Source organism: Plectropomus leopardus, chromosome 4 (assembly GCF_026936395.1).
Source record: "Plectropomus leopardus strain MGB_pleo_1.0 chromosome 4, ASM2693639v1, whole genome shotgun sequence".
In the NCBI taxonomy this organism is placed as follows: domain Eukaryota; kingdom Metazoa; phylum Chordata; class Actinopteri; order Perciformes; family Serranidae; genus Plectropomus; species Plectropomus leopardus.
In genome coordinates this window covers 23,496,419-23,519,435 of record NC_142179.1, presented here as the reverse complement: position 1 = coordinate 23,519,435, position 23,017 = coordinate 23,496,419, and the positions used below count along the sequence as shown (strand labels likewise).

Sequence of the window (23,017 nt, the reverse complement as noted above, 5' to 3'; positions counted from 1 at the left end):
TGTTTGTCAGCGTTTTGTGTCTTTCAGGTAATTTTGCATCTCCTTATGGATGTTTTTTTGTCCCTTTGTATTCATCATGTGTGACTTTTTGGTTGTTTTGCCATTTTTTTTTTTTTACATAATTATTTTATGTGCCTTTACAGTTCCTTTGCATCAATTTGTGGACTTCTGTGTCTCTTTGTGGTCATTTTGAGTCTCTTCCTGGTTGATGCGTATTAATTTGAGTTACATTTTAAAAACGAATACCAGGGGGGTCTGTGACACTTTAGTTTCACATTTCCTGGCACTTCAGGTCATCAGTCCATCGACAGGCATAAGAGGTTATAGCAGAAAAACACCCCCAAAATGCACAACACCAAGATAGGAAGTACTGCAGCAGATAGGATGGTGTTATGGTGTTTTGAGGGAGTGTTTTGCTCCACTATGCCAGTTCCTGGAAGAGCAGATTAGGGACCTGTAGTTGATTAATATGTAGGACTCTGGAGACCCATCACTTTCTGGCTCATCATGGGGTGAGAGAAGCTTGTGCTTTCTCTGTGTCTGACGCACAGTCATTACTTTTTAATTTCAGTCATGTTTCCTGTTTTCTTTCTGAGATGTTTATTTGGAAAAACAATGACAAATAATATGTCTTTCTGCATTTTCTTCTCTTCTGTTCTCTTCTGTTTTTTTATTGAATTAAATACATTTAATTTTGTGCAAGCATAAAAAATATGCAGCTCAACTTACATTTTAATGCCCCTTCATATATTAAAGCAGACTGTCACTGTACAAATAAAAACAGGGCATCTAAGAACTGATCAAGATGAAGATGGTAAAAAAAAATAATGCTATAATCACTTAAAATTGCATGCTTGCTGAGATCCCCTAAAATATATGTCTCCTTACTTGCACAAGCATTCTAAATGATATTGCATGTATTTTGAAGAAATAAGATTAAAATATATCTTGAGACAGTTCATATTTATGGTATTTGATATTATAAATATAATCTCAGTGTGGTTTATTAATTGGAAAATCTCATGAAAAAAATGTTTACAAATCAATAACTGTGCTACAAAGTCAAGTTGTAATCATCTTTCTGAGCATGGCTACGTACGATTGCCAATTTACCTTCACACTACACCGCTCGGCATGTGGTGCAGTTGGCAAAGAGGGCTGGAAACACCAAGTCAGTGCCTCCTTTGTGAGCGATTGTTCAAGCTCAATTGGTACTTCTGTAACACGGCTTTGTCCGTGAGATCAGGCAGAAGAATAGCAGAGGCTCTGAGGCGAAGAGAGGCCCATTGTGGTCAGTCGGCGGCCAAAGTTAGATGTCATTGTGGCCATTCGATGGCTGGTGTCAAAGGCCATTGTGGCTCTCCTAACATGCCACAGTGGAGGTACAGAGTTGCTGAGTGAAATCGATCTGAGCTGGGACAAAGATCACCGTTCTGTGTGTATGTGAGTGTGTGAGCTTTGTATTTTTTGTTTATGGGTCTGCATGCGCTTTTATGTGTATTTGTGTATGTGTGTGTCATGTGTTCTGTGTTTGTTTGTAGAAATTTAGCCGACGCAGGCCTTTCACACCCGTGGGATCAGCAGTTTGCCCCCTCAGGAGAGCGATAGACCGAGAGAGGGGTGAACCATGTGGACGCCCCCATTATGCCCCTATTGTGCCCATGGCTGCATCAATAGTCCTATAGCAGAGGCGACTGGCATTGGAAAAATGCTGTATAAGACACTTTGAGATAAAGGTTGGGTACACCTGTGTGCAGCATGAAGAAGAGAGGGGACAAAGGGGCTTATGAGAGCAGACAAGTGGATATGACCTTTACTGTACCGTGCTGAATGTCAGCAGAACTTAGAAACATTGTACATAGAAAAGAAATTAGTTTTTTTTTCTTTTTTACCATTCACAGTAGCAGTTCATCCCAGTTGTATCTATGTCACGGCTACAGCATGATTTTCCACCACCTGGCGTCTATATTGGAGTGTGTGTCTGATGACTCCCATGTTTTGCTGGCCACAGCCAGAGGATGGTTGCCTAGGACTTGCATGCATGCTGAGATAGGAGCAAGCCTGGGCAGGTCGCTCAGTTCCCTTCACAGGACAATGGCTGTTTCAGATGCTTGGCTGAGCAGGAGTCTTAGAGAATCTATGAGAGACAGGGGGCCTCTCACAGCCCCGCAGCCTGACATTTATGCTTTTGCCAAGTTCAGGACAGAGTACATAGACAGAGAATGGCATTCTTTTTTAGAAAAAATATATAAATGCTGATGAAGGCTAATGCTGAAATGCTTTTTTGACAGCTCTAATAAATAAGTAGACACTGAAGACTGAATTAGAGTGATTTTTTTCCTGTCTTGTGACATTTTGTACATTGCTGTCCTTTCCCTGCTTGTTTATGAGTGGAAGTTTAATATTTTGTAATTTGATTTAGATCTTTATAACTGAGTTCAGCAAAGCCTTGAAAACACAGAGAGCCTCTAAGCTTTACTCGAGCTGTCTGGCTTCTGTCAGCTGGTGACAACTAAAGGAGTCTCTCCAGAGTAAGGGACCCAAAGGGACCCATACAGAAGGAAGTTGTGTGCTGCTGTCATGATGCCGGCAAGTGCATCGTCAAAGAGGATGTGATGTGGTTTTACTGGGCATCTCCTCGGTATCAGTGTCAGAAGAATCTGGCCAGTGAATAATGTTCTCAAAAAATTAATTTACCTTGATTTTTTTTTTTAAATGGCTACAAATTAACAATGTTGACAAAAACATGGCAGATGACTGACTAGTGATTAATAGTTTCTACTGTACACAGTATCTGCAATAAACAATGGCTATGAGCAGCATCCTCCCTAAGGGTGGCTCCCTACTGTACAACACAATAGTGTTTTGCTAGACTTAAAACATCCACCCATATACTTTCAAATTATTTGGATGAGTTGTTGTAAGGACAAACACAAAGGTGTAAAAATGCTGTTATGCAACCTTGCACACACAGGCAGGTTCAGCAAATGGACATGATGAAGTCAGCAGTGTGACCAACTGAGCAAGGAGGACTGGCTTTTCGAAGCAGTAAACTCTTGAGCAAGATCACAGGAACATGTTCCTGTGATTTTTCACAATGTATTAGCCTATGCAAATGTATGTATTGCTATCACAGTATATGAAACATCACATTGTGTTGTGATAAGGCAGCAACTGGTTAATTTTAAGTCATTTTCTTGACTAATCAATTAAGGATGTGATCCATAAACGGTGGCCATCATAGATTTCCAAAGCCTAAGGGGGTGTCTTTTTGTCTTTAAATGTCTTGTTTTGTCAAACCAATAGTCCAAAACCAGAGGATATCTTGTTTACCATCATAATGAGCTAAAAAGACATCTTAAATTGATGAATTATTTGCCATCTCCTAATACATCAATAGTTTCAGCTCCAATTGTCCACATGTGAAACCTAAAAATGTTGCCCAATACAACGCAATTTATTTATAATGACAAATGGTGCATTACATGATTTTGTTTAGCCTCACTGTGAGTTTACATGTATACAGCCTATACCAAAGGGTATAGTTCTTAACCAGTTAGACCAGTGGTGAAGGAAGTATTCGGTTCCTTAAGAAGGTTAAAAGTAAAAGTTCTGCATTGAAAATGTTACTTAAGTAAAATTAAGTAAGTATTATGAGGAAAATGTATTGAAAATATAAAAAGTAAAAGATCCCAAAGCATAGAAAAATCTTTAAAAAAAACAAAAAAAAAACAAAACAAAAAGAAAACAAACAAACTGAAAAATAAAATAAAAAACATAAATAAATAAAACTGAAAATGGCTTAAATGTTTATTGAAATAGTTGCCAATAAATTTTCAGACAATAAGCTAAATGTAGTTATTATGAGGTTCAGGAACAAGACCAGCTTCTCTCTCCCACTGATTCATATCACCTGCACCCCCTTAAGTTAACCACCTGTGCCTCATTAATTCAGTCACTTGCCGTGACTTATATAGATGTGTCTGATGCTGTGTTCCATTCAAAGTTGGAGGACAGAATTTCCCAGTTGAAATTTCCAATTTTCCAAGAGTTCCAGGTGCGCAACACCAAACGTAACGAAAAAACATGACAGGCAGGTACAAACTGGTGTTTGTGTGGCTACTCTGTGGACAATTGGACACATATGAGCGAAACAGAGGATTAACAACGCACAAGGTATAAGACGCCATTATACATTTTCTTTTATGACATTTTTATACTTGGAAACATATCAAAACATGTCATTCACTAGCCTGTGTGCTAATAGCTAGGCTAATGTATTTTATTTCAGTATAGTCTGATATATTATGACACCAATTTATATGCAGAACAGGTTTTCCTTTATGAGAGTAGATGTATTATTTTAATTAAATACATGAAAATATACTTTACATTGCCTTTTGTTTGATTTCTTACCATTTACAATGTGCGCCTCTATGAATGCCGCCATTGTTGTGTGACATCAGACCGCTGAAGTTGGGGTACATGGATTTGCCCCAAGTTCACAAGTAGGAATTCTGACTTTGAGTGGTGTTTCACTGTACTTTTTCTAGTAAGAAGTCGGAACATCTCGACTAACGAGTTGTCTGGAACTGAGCATACCCCCTTGTCCCGTTTGTCTCAATTCTCACAACCTTTTCGTTTTGAGCACTCGTTTCCAAGTTAAGTTTATCGCTGAACATACACTTACCATGGACCACAAGCTTGTCATCAGTTCCTCTGACAATGCATTGTTTGATCATCCACCTTTGGTCTCTGAGTCTCCCGTCTGTTGTCCGGCCAGGCTACTAGGCATCTCACCTGTGGTCTGTCGTTTGCGTCCCTTGGAGTTTACATCATCCACCATCAAACTTGACCCTCTCCCCATCATCACTGATCCTCCATTTATACAAAAAACTACTTTTCTACCGTGGTGTTGTTAGTGGATTTTAAGCTATCGGATAGCCTAAAAGTAGGCAAGTGAAGTAAAAATGACAAAATTACCTTCTGAAATTTAGTGGAGTAAAAGTTTAAAGTGGCATTAAAAGAAAATTCTCAAGTACAAGTAAACTATCTCACATTTGTTCTTACAGTACTTGAGTAAATGTTAGTCACATTCCACCACTAAGTAGGACTTGCACAAGTAGGTCATATCTGACAAAAATCAAGGTATTCATGCTTGTGGTTCAAAGCTTCTATGCCTGTTGAAAATGACTACTGATGTTTTCTGAGAGAGTAAAACAAATCAAACATGGCAGTAAACCTGTCAGAGTAGCCCACTAAAAACATAATGTAAATTCCTTATTTAGAATATGAGACGCACAATATGAGGCATGTACAGGCCCTAACAGAACATCGTAATGTGCCAGTCCCAATAGAAACATAATGCATATTTGACTATCTCCTCCCAGTGCGCACTGTCCGGCGCGGAGGCTGGCACTCTCGCGTCTTTATGAATGGATGGGTGTGGCACTGGTGACTAGCAATGAGGCTGTCGTCACTGCGCCTCGTTGATAGGCGCTGGCGTGCCGTGGGTGAAGGCTGGTCTAGAGTGAAACATAACTGGGCTCTGCCACCGCTTGGGAGAGACAACGAGAGAAGGAAAGGGGAGGAGAGGAGAGAGACAGCAGCGTCAGCTCCACTCCCCAGCGAGGACTAAACTTCAGGCGAGAAATTTGGTGAGATAAGAGACTAGAATAAAAAACATGGGCGCGGTAGAAGGAAACGGACTATTATCATCAAAGAAAAATCAAAGAAAAATAAATCATTAGAGAGGAGATCATACAGATGCGTCGAGGATGAAATGCATGCGAGCTGATAAGAATCGTTGAATGCATCTGTGATGTAAAGCCGAATCAATAATTAAGAAAAAAGACTGTTCAGCCATGACGAGCAACGCTGCTGTGTAAAAACAAACAGACAGACAAAAGAAAGTCGATGTAAGGGTCCCCTCCTCCATGTGCTCCCTCCTTGTAGGTGTGACAGAAACAACAAAGGGACGTGGAAAAAACTCGCATCAGGACCACAGGCGGACAACAGCCCAGACATATCGCAGAGCACAATAGCAGGGGGGCGCCTGCAAACAAGAGCATGTCTGCTACTTTTGCAATATGCAGCAGTCTTCATGTAATTACATTCCTCCTGGCGTCTCTCGGCTGCAACAGTCGGGAGTATTTTTCAGTTCTGGCAGATCTTCAGCCGACATTTAGAAACGAAGCCGATCATTTGAGGACGCTCAAGTCCAGGCTGAGACGGAGCAAGTGTTAAAACCTGTGAGTTGTGATTAGATGTTGTCATCCAGAGGAATGCTCTGAAGTGATCGCATGTGTTTGTGCCTTGCAGTTTGATGGGGAGAAGCGGGAGAGGCGCGCGCTGCCCAGAATAAACTGAGGGGAAAAGCGCAGCGGAGAGGTGTGAAGTGAAAGTGGACGTCAAGGGTGGAGAGACCTGAGCTGATTCCAGAGGTGAATGTCTTTCAAAGGTAGGAGCCACGAAGATCATTACACGTAGCTGTGTCCTAACTCTTAAAAGTGTGTATGCTCGCAAAACAACGCTCTACAATACAGACCACATGTGGACAGATTGGGCTGAGGGTTGCATAACGGTTCAGTTAGTTTGGTTTGCTCACAGTTTTGCACTTAAAACCTAAGACTGATCTTCCCTGGTTTTTAAATTATGCCTGTACATCTGCTTATGCTTTAAAAATAGAAATTAAAAATAGAAATTTGAGTCAACCCAAGAAAAAATTACAACACTAATAAAAGTCATGTGGTTTCAGCCCCCAAGGGGTAGTTTATTTTATGGCAACTCCACTTTTATTGTCTGTTTTGCTTTTGTTCTCCTTAAAGTACTGATATATTAAGTTAAAATACACACACAAGAATATTAAAATGATATTATACAATATTAAAATGACAAATGGTTGCAGTTACATTCAAGAAAAAAAAAACAGTAAAAATGACTTTTTATCAATAAAAGTGATCATAATTCCAAATACTCATATAATATAGTTGCATTCCATATTATAGTAATTCAGTGCTGCCAGATACTTTAATTGCAACAATTTTAGACTCATCTCACCATAAGTATCTCAGTCTCACTGTATTTCACTGTGGGAATATTTAAAAACGGCGGAATTATGTAACTTTATTTGGCTAAACCCAGGTCTGCTTTACTATCAGGTTTTCTTTGGCGATACAGCGATCAATTAGTGAGTCAGTACATTCTTTCTAAAAGTCTTTGTCAAATACAGAATATGATATCTCCACATACTGCAGCCTGGATGAGTGAGTCCAGCTTGAAGCCATAGTTGAACAGTAGAGTCACTCACTGTCCACAAAACCAAACAGTGGCTGCTGTAGATACTGTATATGTTAGAGCACACAAAATGCAAAAGCATGGGAAGAAACTGTAGCAACAGCCAATCCAGCATCCAGATATCAGCTACACTAACAATGCCCACAAGAGTCAAATATTTCCTTTTTTTTTGTTCGTTCCTCTTTGTTTTTCCTCACTGTGAGCATAGAAGATGGTGTGTGTGTGTGTGTGTGTGTGTGTGTGTGTGTGTGTGTGTGTGTGTGTGTGTATGTGTGTGTGTTGGGGGTGGGGGTCTGATAGAGTTGACATCAGTTCCTCCGCTCCATCCCACTCCTCTGTGTTTTTCTATCAGCTGTGGAATTTGAACCATTCTTCCTTTGGGGTGAGGCCCGTCCCTCTGTCTGCCCCTGCTCAGAGGAGTGGGTTGTCTCCAGAGGAGGCTGAGTGTGTGTGAGTGTGTGTGTGTGTGTGTGTGTGGGGGGGGGATAACTGGGGCTTTCCAGTACAGTTGCGCACCAAACATTCCTGGCTGCTGGATAGCCGTCTAGTGGGCCAAGTCCACACAGCTGGGAGTCATATAAGAAGCTGTGTCTTTGTGTGAGTTAAGCAATACTGTGCGCACACACATATGGTCACATGCACACACATATTGACACAAGCAAACACACACACATATACAGTCTGTTCTGAGCCCACGTCTGTCCACAACTGGATCCAGAGTCACTTGAGGCTGTGAGATGTGTGCACATAGATTGCATTGTTTATATGTTTATGCATGCATGTATGCAGGGATAGAGAGTTGTCATGAACGCACACATCCTTGGCTTGCAACTCAGGAATTCACACAGAAAAGAAAAAACACTAACAGAGACTCAGTCAGCATACAACAGTGTCTTCGTCTCTTACCAGCACCACATGATGTTTGTCCTCTTAAGTAAGTTGTGGAGAGAGAGAAAACACGATGGGGGGGAGGGGAGGGAGAGAAGCAAGTGATTGTGCTGGTGATGGCAACTGTACAGTTTGTTTCTCTCTCATTGGCTGCCTCTTTGGTTGTTTTTTAAACAGGGTGTCAGTGAGCAAAGAATGTCAATGCAAGAGCAGAAAGCAGATTGAGGCAGCGAGGGGAACGTTAAGGAGCATAGGCCTTGTGTGCTTGGAGGAGAGAGGAGAAAAGAGGAGACGAAGATTGTTTGAAATTGAATAAGAGAGAAACTGAGCTGTGGAGAGTAAAGAGAATGAAGGAAAAAAGAGTGCAGATCCTGAGGAAGAGGGACGTGAAGGGGTTTTGGCTGAGGGGAAACTAGAGCAGAGCCGGGTGAGGGAGTGAGAGAGAGAGTTTGAGAAAGACAGTGAGTGAGGGAGAGGATGTCAGACTGCATATGACTGTAAACATGCTAAATCAGCCTTCCATATTTCCCACTTCCTCTTCTAAGTTTAAACTGGAAAACTGATAAAGAAATGATTTAAATAGAAAAAATTTAAATAGAAATAGCTAAGCTTCTTCCTTCTTGATGAAAGAGCTTTGTTAGCCTCTCAGAGCATAAAAAAACAGCCACAACTGATTTCACATGTAAGGCTGCTTTGAACATCTGTCTTAACTTCCTCTAATGTGGTAACCCACTGCACTGTGTCACTAGCACTCTCTCTGTTTTTACTGTATGTGTGTGAGAGTGAGTGTGATTAGCTCTCTGCAGCTGGTCTGAATTACAGTCAGCAAACAAATGTCATCATTAGTTTGGTCCATTAAACAATACAAAAATTATATTAATTCAAAATAAACACATAGTGTTTGTCTGCAACAGTTTTTTGTACACACTCCTAATTCCATGTATGCAGAAGGTACAACACCTTTACAAGACCATATTTAAAGGAACAAGCTGTTTATGTGTGGTGAGAGACTTGGATAAGAAGGTGTCAGTCATGACGCCAGCGAGGACAGGACAGCGCAGGGTCGGACCAAGAGGGCGAGAGGAGATAAGGGTTCATTTGAGGCGGGAAGTGTCTTCATCCAGTCGTGGCTGCTCAGACAGCTCTGAGCTGGGCTGAGGCCAGGGTTTGACAGGGGGTTGTGTTCAGAGATCCAGGACGGCTGCACTGATAGGGAGGCCTATTACACAATCTCACTGTTGACAGAATATGGGGAAAGAGTTCTGGGCCAGAGGTTTTTAGGCAGCAAGATCAGCTTCATTTTTGGTATGGACAGTGTTTTTAGATTGTAATTATTTAACAAAATCACTCAATTATGCTTCTTCATGGCAAAATAGTTTCTTATATGCACCCCAAAACTCAACTTTTAGTTGTTTTTTTGTCCCAAGACCAATACACCTCAATACATCAAACCACTTAGCCCTTACCCGTCTGTTTTGCACAGCTGTATTTTTGTTTGTTAATAAGGATTTTAAAAATTATGATGACCATTGTCTTAGCTTATAATGTGTTGTGGGCATGACAGTCCTACATTTTGACATATTTCTATGCTGCATTCCCCCTCTTTGATGGCATACGATGCCCAAAATTTAACTTGAATCCAGCAGCCAACTTGCTGTACTTGTTACTGCATCTCTAATATCAGTGTAGACTAGCGGAGTAGGAACACAGGCTGCTAATGTTAGCCTACAGAGCACCTCAAGTAGTTTGGTTCTTTTTTAATTGATGACTTGTTTGATCGAATGATAGCATGAAACATAAGTTTTGAATGAAACACGAGCATACTAACAACTGCAAAAGGATGCCTACAGCCTACGTAAGAGAAATCGCAACAGCAGAAGACAGCATATCAGCAAAGTCCTGCAACACTTGCTTTCTCTGTTTACATAAACAGCAGCATTACCAGCTACCAGTGACGTATCAGGGTCTATACTTTTAGCAAGGTGGCAATCATTTTCTGTGTACCGGCACCTGTAAGAAACTCTCCCTGCTCACATGTTCAACATTTTGTGCCTTCAAAATGATTAATTACCACAGGCCTGAGATAGGACAGGATCAGGGTCACATAGCGTTCCAGCAGAGGAGGAACAAGACTGCATTTAAAGAAGATGGCTGGTGGGTTGACTGTAGCTCTGATGTTTATGGCAAGAAACTCAAATTGACCAACAGACAAACTTTCAATCATTAATGGCATATGGAGGTTGCTGCTTTTTCAGTATATAACAGACACACACACACACACACACACACACAAACAGTCATGATTACATTTAAATATGTATTCCTTCTGACTGATGTCTGATCCATTTCACCAAATCTATGTACCTTACTGGATTAATGTTGCATGCGTGTGGGTCTGCATATGTGTTTAGAAAGACACAGCATGTTATGCCACAGACACTAAGAGGCACAGCTTGGCTGCTTGGCTGTAGCTCAACTCTATTTATGTTCATGTTTGTGTTTGTGTGCTTTCTGCATATCATGGCGGTGTGGATGTATCACTGCAACAAATATATCTTCCTTTGCATCTGTGTGTCATTATGCATGCATATTTTTATATGTGTGCTTCTCTGTATGCAATTTGATCCCTGAGTGTCTCTTTCTTTAGCATCTGCTCCTCTCGTTTGTGGCGGAAAGCCGATCCCCTTGCGTGAATTGGCTCCAAAGTCATATGACTGAGGGTATGCCAACTAGGTATTTGAGTGTGTGTGTGTGTGTGTGTGTGTGTGTGTGTGTGTGTGTGTGTGTGTATGTGTGTGCTGCAATCGCAGATTGCATTTCACACCCAAGTTGTGTGTGTATTGTGAGCTACTAGCGGTTGGTTGGACGGGTGTGGTTGTCCTTGCATCTCCCACTGGACTAAGAAGGCTGACCCTTGCACTAACCACTTCCTATGTCTGTGTGGGACCAAACAGCCTGATATGTTTGGCTCTGTATTTATCACACGCAGTGGTAATCTCTAGCGTCTCTCATATTTAATGCCTGCAAGCGTTGGCTGTCTGTCTCTTTATCTTCCTGTTTGTTTTCACATCTTGTCTGTCTATCCACCTGCCTCCCTGTTATAACTCGTATCCCATTGCACACACTGTTCAGCGGCTGTGGCGTTCATTAATTGAGAATTAAGAAACCCCAATTAGCACCCTGAGCAACAGCAGTGATTGGCTGTTCTTGGGTGAGAGCGTTTGTTCACAGTTTCTCCTTTGTCCATGAGAGAGTGAGAGATTTGGGAGTTGCCACTGCATGTTTAACATCACATAGACATTTGCCTGCATGTTATTTTAACTCTGATTGCTTGTGTTAAAGGAACACATAAAAATGTGATGGAGAACAATGGTTAGGTGGTTTCTTTAGGATTTCCGTAATCTTGGCTGCTGCCGTGTTTTGGCAGTTATTTGCTTTCATTGTACCCAGAAAACTTCTAATTTCTCTGAATGTTCTCATACATTTTCCTTCTGCGCCACTCCCTACTCTGCCTTCCACACACCCAAAACCCAGCATCACAGGGAGGCATCCACACATCTTTACCCAAACTCATACATACAGACATAAACACACACAAACACAATGACTCACACAGAGAAGCAAGTGAACTCCCAAACCCTTATTCACAAATACTTTCATTTGAACATAAACACACTGACACATGCATGTGCTCTCCCTGTCAATGTGCCTCTGTCATTTCTCTAGTAAGAGCTAGAGGCTTTAAACTAATCTGTAGTGCGAGAGACGCCCAAGGGTGCCATTCCTGCTAATCAGGGTCAGACCAGTTTTAGTTGGCCAAGGCGCTCATGAAACCACAGGGTTGTGATCTGTAATTGTGTTAGTTTAGTGAGGTGTTTGTGATTGTGTGTCCATAGGTTAAGGTGTTTCCCTTCACGTCTATTTTTATACATACGCATTGTTGTCTTTGCACTCGTAATCGCCCACATGCCTTTCAACTGAGGGCTGCCTGATTTTTGCAGTTTCAGGAGGCTGATGCAACCTGACTGACACTCTCTGTCTCTCTCTCACATACACACACGCAACTATACACACACACACACACACACACACACACACACACACACACACACACACACACACACACACACACACACACACACACAAGAATGGATGAATCAGATTTGCTAACTGAGGGTAGCAGGATGCAGATGAGAGCTCTGTCATCATCCCAGACAGTGTTTGTCTGACTCCAGTCTCTGTGGTTTGCTCCCCGTGAAAATCTGAAATCGACTCACCCTGTATTATGTGGTTTGGTTAGCAAGTTTCAGCTTTGGTCTCTTTTTAGTCATTATGTACTTCAGGAACCTCTCCCTTAATTTAAACAAATTGAACGAAAATGAAATTCAAGTTGGTTCTCTGCCCCCAATAAATCAGAGTACAATGGAATAAACTTCAGAGTAAGCCTCCTTATATGTAAATCTATCATATTTGTAACTGTAAATCAAAACCATTGTAGGGTAATAAACTGAAACATGGTTATTTTTTGTGAGTTGTAGCTTGTATATAGATAAAGTTTTGGTCATCTAAGGACAGATTATAACTAAACTGTCATATAGTCTGACAATAAAATCAGTTACCTCTTTGTTTCTCCCTCTGTCTCTTACTAAAATACATCACTCTCATTTCAACATGAATATTTAATCAATATCATCAATATCATTCCTATTTAATATCATGTGCTACTTAATACCGATGCATTTCTCAACAGAGGTAGTGCTTTGCAGGAATATTGACGTCCTGAGTGTTGTTGTGCTCCATTACGACTGTTATGGTTTTCTGTTAAATTGCTTTTTACTTCCCCCCTTGCCGCAGTGACCAATAATACAGTAGGGACATGCTGTTTATCCAAACTAAATAGTTAAAAAAACGCATAGAATTGTGCAGGACATTTTGATATATATTACATTTTGTGCACAAATTCTCATACTGAGTGTTTCATCTCAACATTTCTGTGGTCTGAATGACCTCTGTTCACAAGTGGTTTGGATTAGCTGGGATCAACAGTAATGCACCATCCAAAAGAGCTTCCACTCCGTTGCCCCCTGCCCTTATTCAAATGATTAAAGCCTGCATGGTGATGCTGCAGCTTGGCAAATGACTGACATGTGGTCACAATATGAGGTGACTATTGTATCCTTGTTGTATCACCAGGCCACGGCGCAGCAGCGCGGAAATAACTGGACACCAGTATAGATTTTTCCATCACACTATTTTAGGATGCTATAGTTGTGTGTGTGCATGCATGTACCATCTTCTTTAACAGTATTCCCGCAAATGGAGATGCATTTTGACTTTTGTCTGTCAGATTCAAGCAGTATATAGAGTATTACATTTCACTGCCATCAGGTGAAAATCTCTATATTTGCCGATTTTGTGGTCAGCCAAAGGATTATATGGCTCCTCTGCTGCCTGAGAAAATGCTTTAACCATTCGAGGTTATAAAACCCACTCAATGCTCTATTGGATGAAATCAAAACTGCATTGCCATTGAGATAAATACATCGCTGTTTTGCTCCGTCTGTGAGATGCAAGGTTTTCACATCACAACAGGTTTGTTTTTGTTTGTGCAAGTGCGATACAATACGAGGAACTCTAACTAACAGAATGGATAAACAACATGCAAGCTATTTGAAGTAAACACAACAAAGGACCTTCCTGTTATGCCTCAGCTCTCTGTAATGTGGTTTATTTGTCTGTGTCTCAGTCTGTCTGTGATTTTTGCCTTTTGGACTCCTGCTCTTTCTCTCTCCTCCATTTACTCCTCTCTATTTCTGTATCTATGAGCAACAGCGTGTTTTAAATAGAGACGGACAGATACTGGTTTTCTTTGCCTTTTACCAGTATGGGTATTTCAGTTTAGTCGTGCTGAAAAATGATAACATATTAGATACAGAAATGTTGCATTAGCACAGAACCTTCTGATTTGAGCTTAGAGATTGTATAGTACAACCAAATATAAAAGTTTCACACTAGAGTTTGATTTTCCACATCTTGCAACATGTATGGCAATACTGATGTATTTGATTTTTGACAAGTACACAGTGTTGCGTTCAGGCTATAGTTTTTAAGACCTATAGAGCAGTGGTTCCCAAAGTTTGCAGGTCATATCAAAGGATTGTTATTGCCAAGATAGAACAACAGGAAAAAAATCTGCTACACAGAACTGTTAATTTTTTACAACTTTTCTCTAATTTCTGCTTTTTTTCTTATGAATTACTGGTTCCTTTTTTATCCCCTTAAGCCTTTCAAAGTTATTCAGATAAAACTAACTAATAAATTACTCTTAAGTTTAACTTGTCACTGCTGTTTGGCACATGCTTTGCCTCCTTTTAAGGGGTTACAGGCCAGAAAGGCTGGGGACCTCTGCTTTATGGTACGTTTCAGAGTGTGCTAGGTTGATGTACTGACTGTGTGCACTGTGATCTCTGCCTCTCTGTGCCAGACTGAAGTCCAGAGGTGTTTGGCTTGGCTTCACTCTCTGTTTGATCAGGCTGTTTCTGGAATACTGACTGACCTGTGCCGAGGCCAAATGCATCTCTTTCTGCCCAAGTTAGCATTTTGCTCCTGCCCCTCCTCCAGTTTACTGTCATATTGGTCAGAACTTTGCACAATTTGACTCAATTTTAAAGGAATACTAAATTACTAATTACTAAGAATACTAAATATGGCTGTCCCTGCATGTTAAGGTTTCACCAGACCACCTATATTTCAACTTAAACTGGCAAAGAAAATTGTTCTAGTTCTTCCAAAGGTTCAGAGAAATGAAGGCTCTATTTTTGCACTCCCTCACCTTTTCCTGTTTGTTATCTTTACTCAACCCCAGTCCAAAGTTTACTCTGGTACATCCTCACCAGAGTGTGAGAGTGTCTGCGGACCTGTCTGAGGTTCAGAGAGGTTACCTACACTCCCAACATCACCACAGGTAGCAGTGAGGTGTCAGCACTCAGCAATAGTTTGCACCTGTTTTTGGAAAAACCTCCTGGCAGATGACAAATTACAGTATTTTGTTGTTGACCACCCATTGATCTGCCATTAATGTGCTGGTCAGTAATGCTCTTAAAGGTACCTAACAGTTCGCAGTGCTCTGGAGCACGATGATAAGCATAATGGTAACTTATCTGCACTGAAACAGTATTAAGGCATCTGCTGCTTGGTGGGTCAGTTGAGTCTTAAAAAATAACAGTCTGGTCAGAGTGGTGATTAAGCCTATGGCCCACAGATGAAGTACTGCAAAATTTAAATATTTGCAGTATTATGAACTGGGTGTTGAAGGTGATATTCATGGAAAAAAAAATGTTGTATTATGTTACTGCCAAACATTTTTGTTGCAGCTACACAGTAAAAGCTTAACTGGTGAAACATGAACTGACTCTTATTTTTTAAGGAGTCAGTAGTCAATTAGTAGTTCTTTTGAATTGCAGTGTCTGTTTCAGTGAGCCTGGCACTTACTGTTTAACAGAGGATCAATTTGAGATATTGCGGGGAGCAATGGAACAAGAAGCAGCCACAGTGAGCTGTTGGATGAAGAGCTGCAGAAGAAAGGCTGCACACCTCTAACTTAATGAGGAAACCAACTCCTTTTACTGTGCTCTGTTGTAGTAGACAATAGACCGTGTAACTAATGGATGTAGCGAGTTACCATGAAGTCACCCAATGGTTTGTGGACTGCCGTTTTGAAGCCTTGAGTTAGGCACCAAAAACAGTTTTTGTACCAGCCTGTAAACATGTTTATTTCTGGTCTAAATTTGGGCATTTTAACATATGTGTTTATAGGGACTGACTCACTTCTGGTACCAGCCTCAAGTGGCCATTAAGTGAATTGCAGTTATTGGTATTTCCATGTTGGATAGAAAAAGGCCAATTATTGCCTGACTTCTTTAATAAAACAACAACATTTGGTTTCGCTGCCCCAGAGCGCTGTGTCATGTATTTTTAAACCACATTTGCTGTTACCACCAATAACTACAGGTGTCACCAAATCAATAATTTATTTAGGCAAAAGCAGACATATGCTATACAAAAGTAAAAGACGACAGTGTGCAAAAAATGTTTGACATCTTCACCACTTTGTTTATAGTTTAACATGTAGGGTTTCCTCATTTTGTAATACAATACATTTACCTCCCTATCGCTGTATTAACGGGCTCCAGGAACAAAACATCCCATTTAAGGCACTTAAACTCAGGTAGTCCACGATAAAATCCTCCTTTATCCCTACTGATGGATTTACTAAAGGACATATTAAAAAGTTACTGGAGAATATATCTGGCGGATTAAATCAATATCACCGGGGGTTCAACTGACATTGAACCCCCGGTGTATCTGGGGAGTAAGTGTTAGAAATCTAATCAGACGTGGCATAGTGAACATGTTCAATGGATTACACTTGTTAAACTTGTTAAAGGCGTGATGTAGCAGAGATGTTTGACATTGTTATGACCTCGGTGAGTCAGAATCCCACAGTCAAGTACCAATCCATGGTCTATTCTCTATTGTTCAGCTTTCATTGCTGTTTTTGGTGTTTCTGCCATTTAGGAAGTACCTAAACATCTTTAAAGGAAGTGTAGATGAATATTGACTGGATAACTTCAGTATGCACAGCATTCCAGGTGCATTGTGACTATTGATTTTCAAAATTATAAATGTTGGACCAGACCGCAAGATCACATCAGACTTTTGCTATTTTCTTTTGATAGTTCTAGTCTTGAGCTGCCTCCATGTCTCTATGGACCAGTGACACTCAACTTAAGGCTGTAATTGGACCAAGTTTGGCATGATAGAGTGCTGGTTGTCCAGTTAACCATTTTCCACTTCACAAGGAAAATAAATTGATTCACACTGGGACATTTTAAGTACTTTGAATCGCTGCCAGAGGGCATAAAAAAGGATCGGAATACAGCTTGTTTATAAAAAGAAGTGCCAGTTAATGATCCCCTGGATACTCAAACAGTGTCCTAGGCCAATAAAATGTTAATGTTTGTTTATTATTATTGGTTTATAATGATAGACCAATAATAATTTGCAAAGGTGGCCCCTGTACAAATTAAGTTGAGTTTTCCTTGTTATAGACTACAACCTGCTTGTATTGGTTTCCTTGCTGACTTAGATTTTATCCTCAGCGTCCTAGCTTTACTCTAGCCCTGGTCCTATATCCACATCCTTCCTGATCTCCATCCAATTTCGATATGTCTCTGTCTAAATCCTCAACCTGATTCTCACATCTTACCTTGACATCATTTCCAGCCAGACTGTTGACCCTAGCTCATCTTCATCTATTTAATGGCCTTAGTCCCGCACAGCCAATGAATCCACCAAACCCCCTAACTGGCTCAGCCCTTACTTCCCAAGGTAATTAAAGCCATCATTCACTTTGCTGGAGTCAAAGGATCAACATTTGCCACCTTTTAAGTGAACCAGTGATATAGTGATCTATACAGAATCTATATGATCACTATATGGATATTTTAATTCTGACTCTCCACTTGTTTGCAATTTTTGAGAACCTATTCAAAGTAGCGTATACATTTAATACATAAAATACAGTATCCACTGTGCTTAAACAGGATACTACTTCCCTGAGCATAAAGGCAACACTTCTGGTTTTAAATACATGCTTAGATTCAAATGTGTTTCCCAGCAAAGTGAACTATCACTTTAAGAGTTTGGACCAGCAGCTGAAGAGAGCCTTAATAAGATTAGCCCTGCCACTTGACAGCCACAGCTTAAGAGGCACCTCCACTGACCTGTGTGTCTCTATCCAGCAGAGACAGTGCATGTGTATCTGTTTGTGCGTGTGTGTATTATAAAATTGTGTTTGTTAGTGGGAAAGCCTGTTTATTTGTGTCTGCATATCAACCTGTATGTTGGATTTGATGCAAAATCCAATTAGGTCAAGACTTTTGTGGTTTTGTCTGTATGTGTATGTACATGAACTAATGCATAGCAAGACATGCCTGTGCAACATTGGTCCCCTCAAGTCAGAATGCAGACCGTATATTATGACTGTGCTAGGTACACTTTGTCTTTATCACAGATGATTTGTGCCACTCAAGAATTTAAAGCATCCACTCAACCCTTACCTTCTTAAAACCTCCTGTCCACCTTGTCTATTACTCAGTATTATGTTGTCATAGGCTGTGATTTTGGGTGAAACAGGCTTAAAATTAGGACTTTCATAACTTTGAATAACTGGATTGCCTGCCTTTTACAAGCATTTGAACCTTTGACACTTGAGAAAACGGGTTTTATTTCTCTACAAAAACATAATAAGCAACTTGACAAGAAATGGCCTCGAAACTGCAAAAATCTGTAAAAGTTATTATTATTCTAGGTATTATCAAAATGAAGGGAACATGACCAGAAATCTGTTTATAATTCTTATTATTCAATATTTAAATTTATGTTACAGAACTATCTTTAGCTCATTTTCCTATTTGTTTTTTACTTTTCTTTTTGCCTATTTTCAGATAATTTTCTCAGAACTTTTTACTATTTTCCTGCTTTTTTGCTTATTTTTGGGTAATTTTCTCCTAACTTTTTGCTTATTTCGTCGTCAAAAATTATTTTTTTCTTCCATAAAACCTATTTACAGCTAATTTTTGTGATTTTTTTTTTTTCCAAATTTCTTGCTTAAAAAGCAAGACTTAAACTTATTTTCACGTAATTAGCATTTAACGTTTTCTAAATCTATTGCTAATGTTTTTTCCATGCAACTTTGTTTTTACTAATTTCTTGCTAATTTTTGGGTCATTTCTTGTTGAGCTGTTCGCCTTCTTACCATGTTTTTTTTTAAAGAAAACCAGCCAACTTGAACCAACAAGAAAACAATCATCAAACAAAGAGCCACAGAATTTCTCACCATAGCTGCCCTGGTCACTGTATGGACTGATGGTGGCAGATGTACTGCTGGTGGTGTTGGCTGGGTGTGCCAGCTGCCACATGACTCTAAATGGGCAGTCTGAGGGCAGTTAGTTATGAACAGTGACTAATATGAAGCACTGTGTTCTTGTCCACCCCATGCACCGCTTTGCAAAAGCCAGGCACCTCACTGGGAAACATTTAAGTTGGCATTAATATCATAATCAGAGGTCTGCTTATTCTCAGACAGACAGCAGGCAGTTAACCACAGAGAGCCCCCCGCCTACACCCCCCGTACACCGTCAGCTTTTCCGCCTTCTCATTCACTCATCCCACCCTCCATTCTCCCCTTCTGTTCGGCTGTTCCCACCTTTATCCAGCCTTTGCCCCAGGACCTCAAGCCACTTTACATTCCCAACATATTCCACCAGCATGGCCCATCAGCACCAGCACAGACTTGACCCGCTCATACATCAGTGTTGTTGTCAGTGAAGACTTATCTGCAGCCTGGGAGTTAGACTCTCAAACTCACATCATTCCACATTCAATAATACCTAATGACAAGTATGTCAGCACAAAGTGCTTTAACTTGGACACAGTGGAATAGCTCATAAATCTTACTCAGACCTTGTTCTGCTTCATGACTTTTTCTTATTTTATGATGGCAGCTTATCAATATGAATGGCACTAGATGACTGATGCTTTTAAAGTACACAATAAATGTCATATACATTCAGAATCATGACTTTATGTAAGCCATTAGCATATTATTTAAACCTACAGGGGCACACCTCAAACACACCTCATTCACATTTTATCTCCTTTGAAAAGTATATATCTGTCCAGTTAAGTATTCCTTACCTAGAGCTAAGAATGGGTGTGCTTCATCACATTAAAATGACCCTTTAATATGTACATACTGTGTGGGTCCTCTTCCACAAAGTGCACCACATTGTCCTACAGTAGCCCAGAATGGACTAACCAAACTCTGGCTCTAGATAAGACCATTTGCGTTTTTGCATCAGCCACCTACATGCTTGGAAGTTTCAGTTTTGCAACCTCACCAGCTACTTAATCCTTCAAACTGGACCATTAATATGGTCATTAGATAAAACATTTGTTAAGTGATTGGTTTTGAAATTTGACAGTTGAGTTTCAAGGTCTCACATTCTAAAAGAAAATGTAGAAATGAAAGCATACCAACAAAACATGGCAGTTAGTCACATGGCCTTGTTAAAAATGACCTGAAATAAATTAAGTGTACATAAAAGGACCTGTTTTTACAAGGCATAAAGGAAAAGAAAACACGTCTCCTTAAACCAGAATAGCATTTCAGAATTAATACATCCAAGAGCTTCTGACCAATGGGCTCAAGCCTTTTACCCCATAGTGTGTTTCTTTTTCTGTTGTGAGCACTGGAGTGATATGTCTTCATTACGATATAATGAGGCAACAACAGCTGGTCACTCACATGAAGTTCTCCAACTGACCGTAGATAAGACAATCTGCTGATAACTTTAGTAAGTAAACAATATCCTTGGCCTCTCGCTCTTTCTTGCACTTTGTCTGTCTCTACTTCTGTACTTTTTCTCAGGCCCTATCTAGTGTTGAATGTTTTTTACTTAAACTCACACTCTGTTAACATGCCCATCACCCATCTCCAAATAGGCCGGCTGTTACAAAACACTCTGTTTCATGCCAGGGTGCCGACTCTGGCAACACATCTCAGCCACCTCTCCATATCAAAGTGTGTGTGTTTGTGTGTGTGTGTGTGTGTGTGTGTGTGTGAGAGAGAGAGAGAGAGAGAGATTAAAAGTGGGAATGAAAAGGAGATTCAGAGTCAGAGATTGACATGGATGTGTGTGTGTGTGTGTGTGTGTTTGTTTGTTTCTGTGCATTTATCAGTTTTTCAAAGCTCTTCTACCTCTGATCCTTCAGGAATGCCACTTTTTCTCAGACTTATTTCACTTTAGCCTCCAGTCATTCCAATCTCAGCCCTTCACCTTCGACCTCTGAATTTTTTTTCCCCAGAGGAACAAATTGAAATTCTTGTGTTGTTTTTTCCTTGACCCTCTGCAAAACAAAAATGCATCATCTTGCCAGACAAACAAGCAAATGATCTCATACTGTAGATCTACATGTGTACATCTGCTATGTGATGTTTGCTCATGAGTGTCTGAAGGTAGAATTTAATCTTCGATACTGTTATCAGTTCCATGGTGCTGCAGGACTGTTTGGAAGACCCACTGCAGCTCTGACCTACTTGTGTCAGTGTACAGGGCTGCATGTCGACTTTTTTCATTGAGTGTGTGTCTTAAATCATGCTCAGGACGGTGTGTGTTTGAGGCGAACTCTCTGTGGACGCAGGGAGTGTGAGAAGCTGGGTGTTTTGACAGCTTTAGAACAGTTCCAGTACAGTGCTGAGGCAGGGGGTGTGCAGGCCTGTTGGATATTTGGGCGAGCTGTAGGGGTGAGAATAGGGTCAGTGGAGGAATGGACAAGAGGGAATGAGATGAAGGGATGAGTTTCATTCCAAAATGCTCTATGGCTATTAAAATGATACATAATATCCATTGCTTAATATTGATGATCAACTATGGAGGATTTTCCTTAAAAACAATGCATAGACTTGTCGCAATTATTAGTTATGACCCATTAGAAGTGTGTGTATTTAACTGCAGAGACTCTGCCCTCTGTTGGTATCTTTTTTATTTTTTTTTCTTATTTCTGTGCACAGGACTTTTATGGGTGTGTAATCCCACAGCACTAAGGTGAGGTTAGGGCTTTATAAAAAGGTATCGTTCAGATGCCATACCATAAACAGCATGCATCCAAGAGACAAAGTGCAGGAAAAAAATCACACAAATATAGCAAGACATAAAACCACATGACAGTTAATCTGAGGTTGGGTTTTCCTTTCACTTTCACTGGTGAACATGTTTACAAAAATTAATCAAAAATCCTGCGTAATATACCTTTAAATAAAAACTCATGATGTCATCTGAATTCTATTAGTAATACTACTACTAATAATACCTTCTTTATATTGCACCTTTAACAACAGAGTTGCTTTTACAAACAAAGCAAAAGCAGAAATGAGATACATAGGAGATACAATAACAGAAATAAACAAGAGAACAAATAATGCAAAATGCAGAATGCAAAATTTCAATATAAAATAATAAAAACAAATATACATAAAAAACAACAAAGTCATAAAACCAAAAATCAAGGGAAATAAAATAAATAAAACATTAATTAAATAAGCAAAATAAATAAAAAGACGAGCCCAACAAGTACTCACTTCCACCATAATGGAAACATGTATGATTTTTAAATGAAACAACAGCACTTATTTTCTTATAGCAGATGTCACATTTTCAAAATGGTGGATAGTTGATTGCAAAATGAAGCCCTTCAAGAACATTTGACGAAAGCATTGTATACGGGTAAAAAGGTATTCTAAGGACACCAAATTGTGATTTTTATTGATCTTGGAGGAAATGTTTTCATCAATCGTTCAGTAAAACTTGAGGAAACTTGGATGGTGTTGAATATATGCTGCAGACTAAAGGTATTTGTCCAAGCAGCAGGACACTCCTTGCTGAGGTAGCTATGCCAAAGAATGATCTCAGCTCATTCTCCCAACTTTAATCTCACCAAAGTGTAAAAGCAATGGGAGTAGACTTCCCACACAGTTAATAAAAGAGCGATAAAGCTTGTAAACAAAGCCACACAGTCCTTTCTGTACTACTGTAGCTGAAAAGGCCAGACATAAGCTCAGCCTGTGCTGCTTGAGAGTTCTCTCACAAGTACACGTCTCCGACAAAGGGGCTGCCTCTCTACATTTCTGAGCCCTCTCAGTGCCAGTGCTGTTGAACCCCTGCTTTCTCCAGCAGCATTCCAGCCCATCTTTCATGCTGTTTCATTCTGG

General features: G+C 40.1%; 1 protein-coding gene across 5 annotated transcripts in view; it reads left to right on the top strand.

Annotated features, from left to right (window-relative positions):
* The first annotated feature begins 5,503 nt into the window (after positions 1-5,503).
* rhobtb4 (Rho related BTB domain containing 4) overlaps positions 5,504-23,017 on the top strand; it is a 45,895-nt gene continuing 28,381 nt past the window's right edge. The window contains exons 1-3 of one of the 5 annotated variants that reach the window (XM_042486553.2): positions 5,545-5,657; positions 5,956-6,251; positions 6,322-6,460. The gene's annotated coding sequence lies outside the window, so the exon portion shown is untranslated. The other 4 variants (XM_088076882.1, XM_042486552.2, XM_042486554.2 and 1 more) reach the window with 4 other exon arrangements.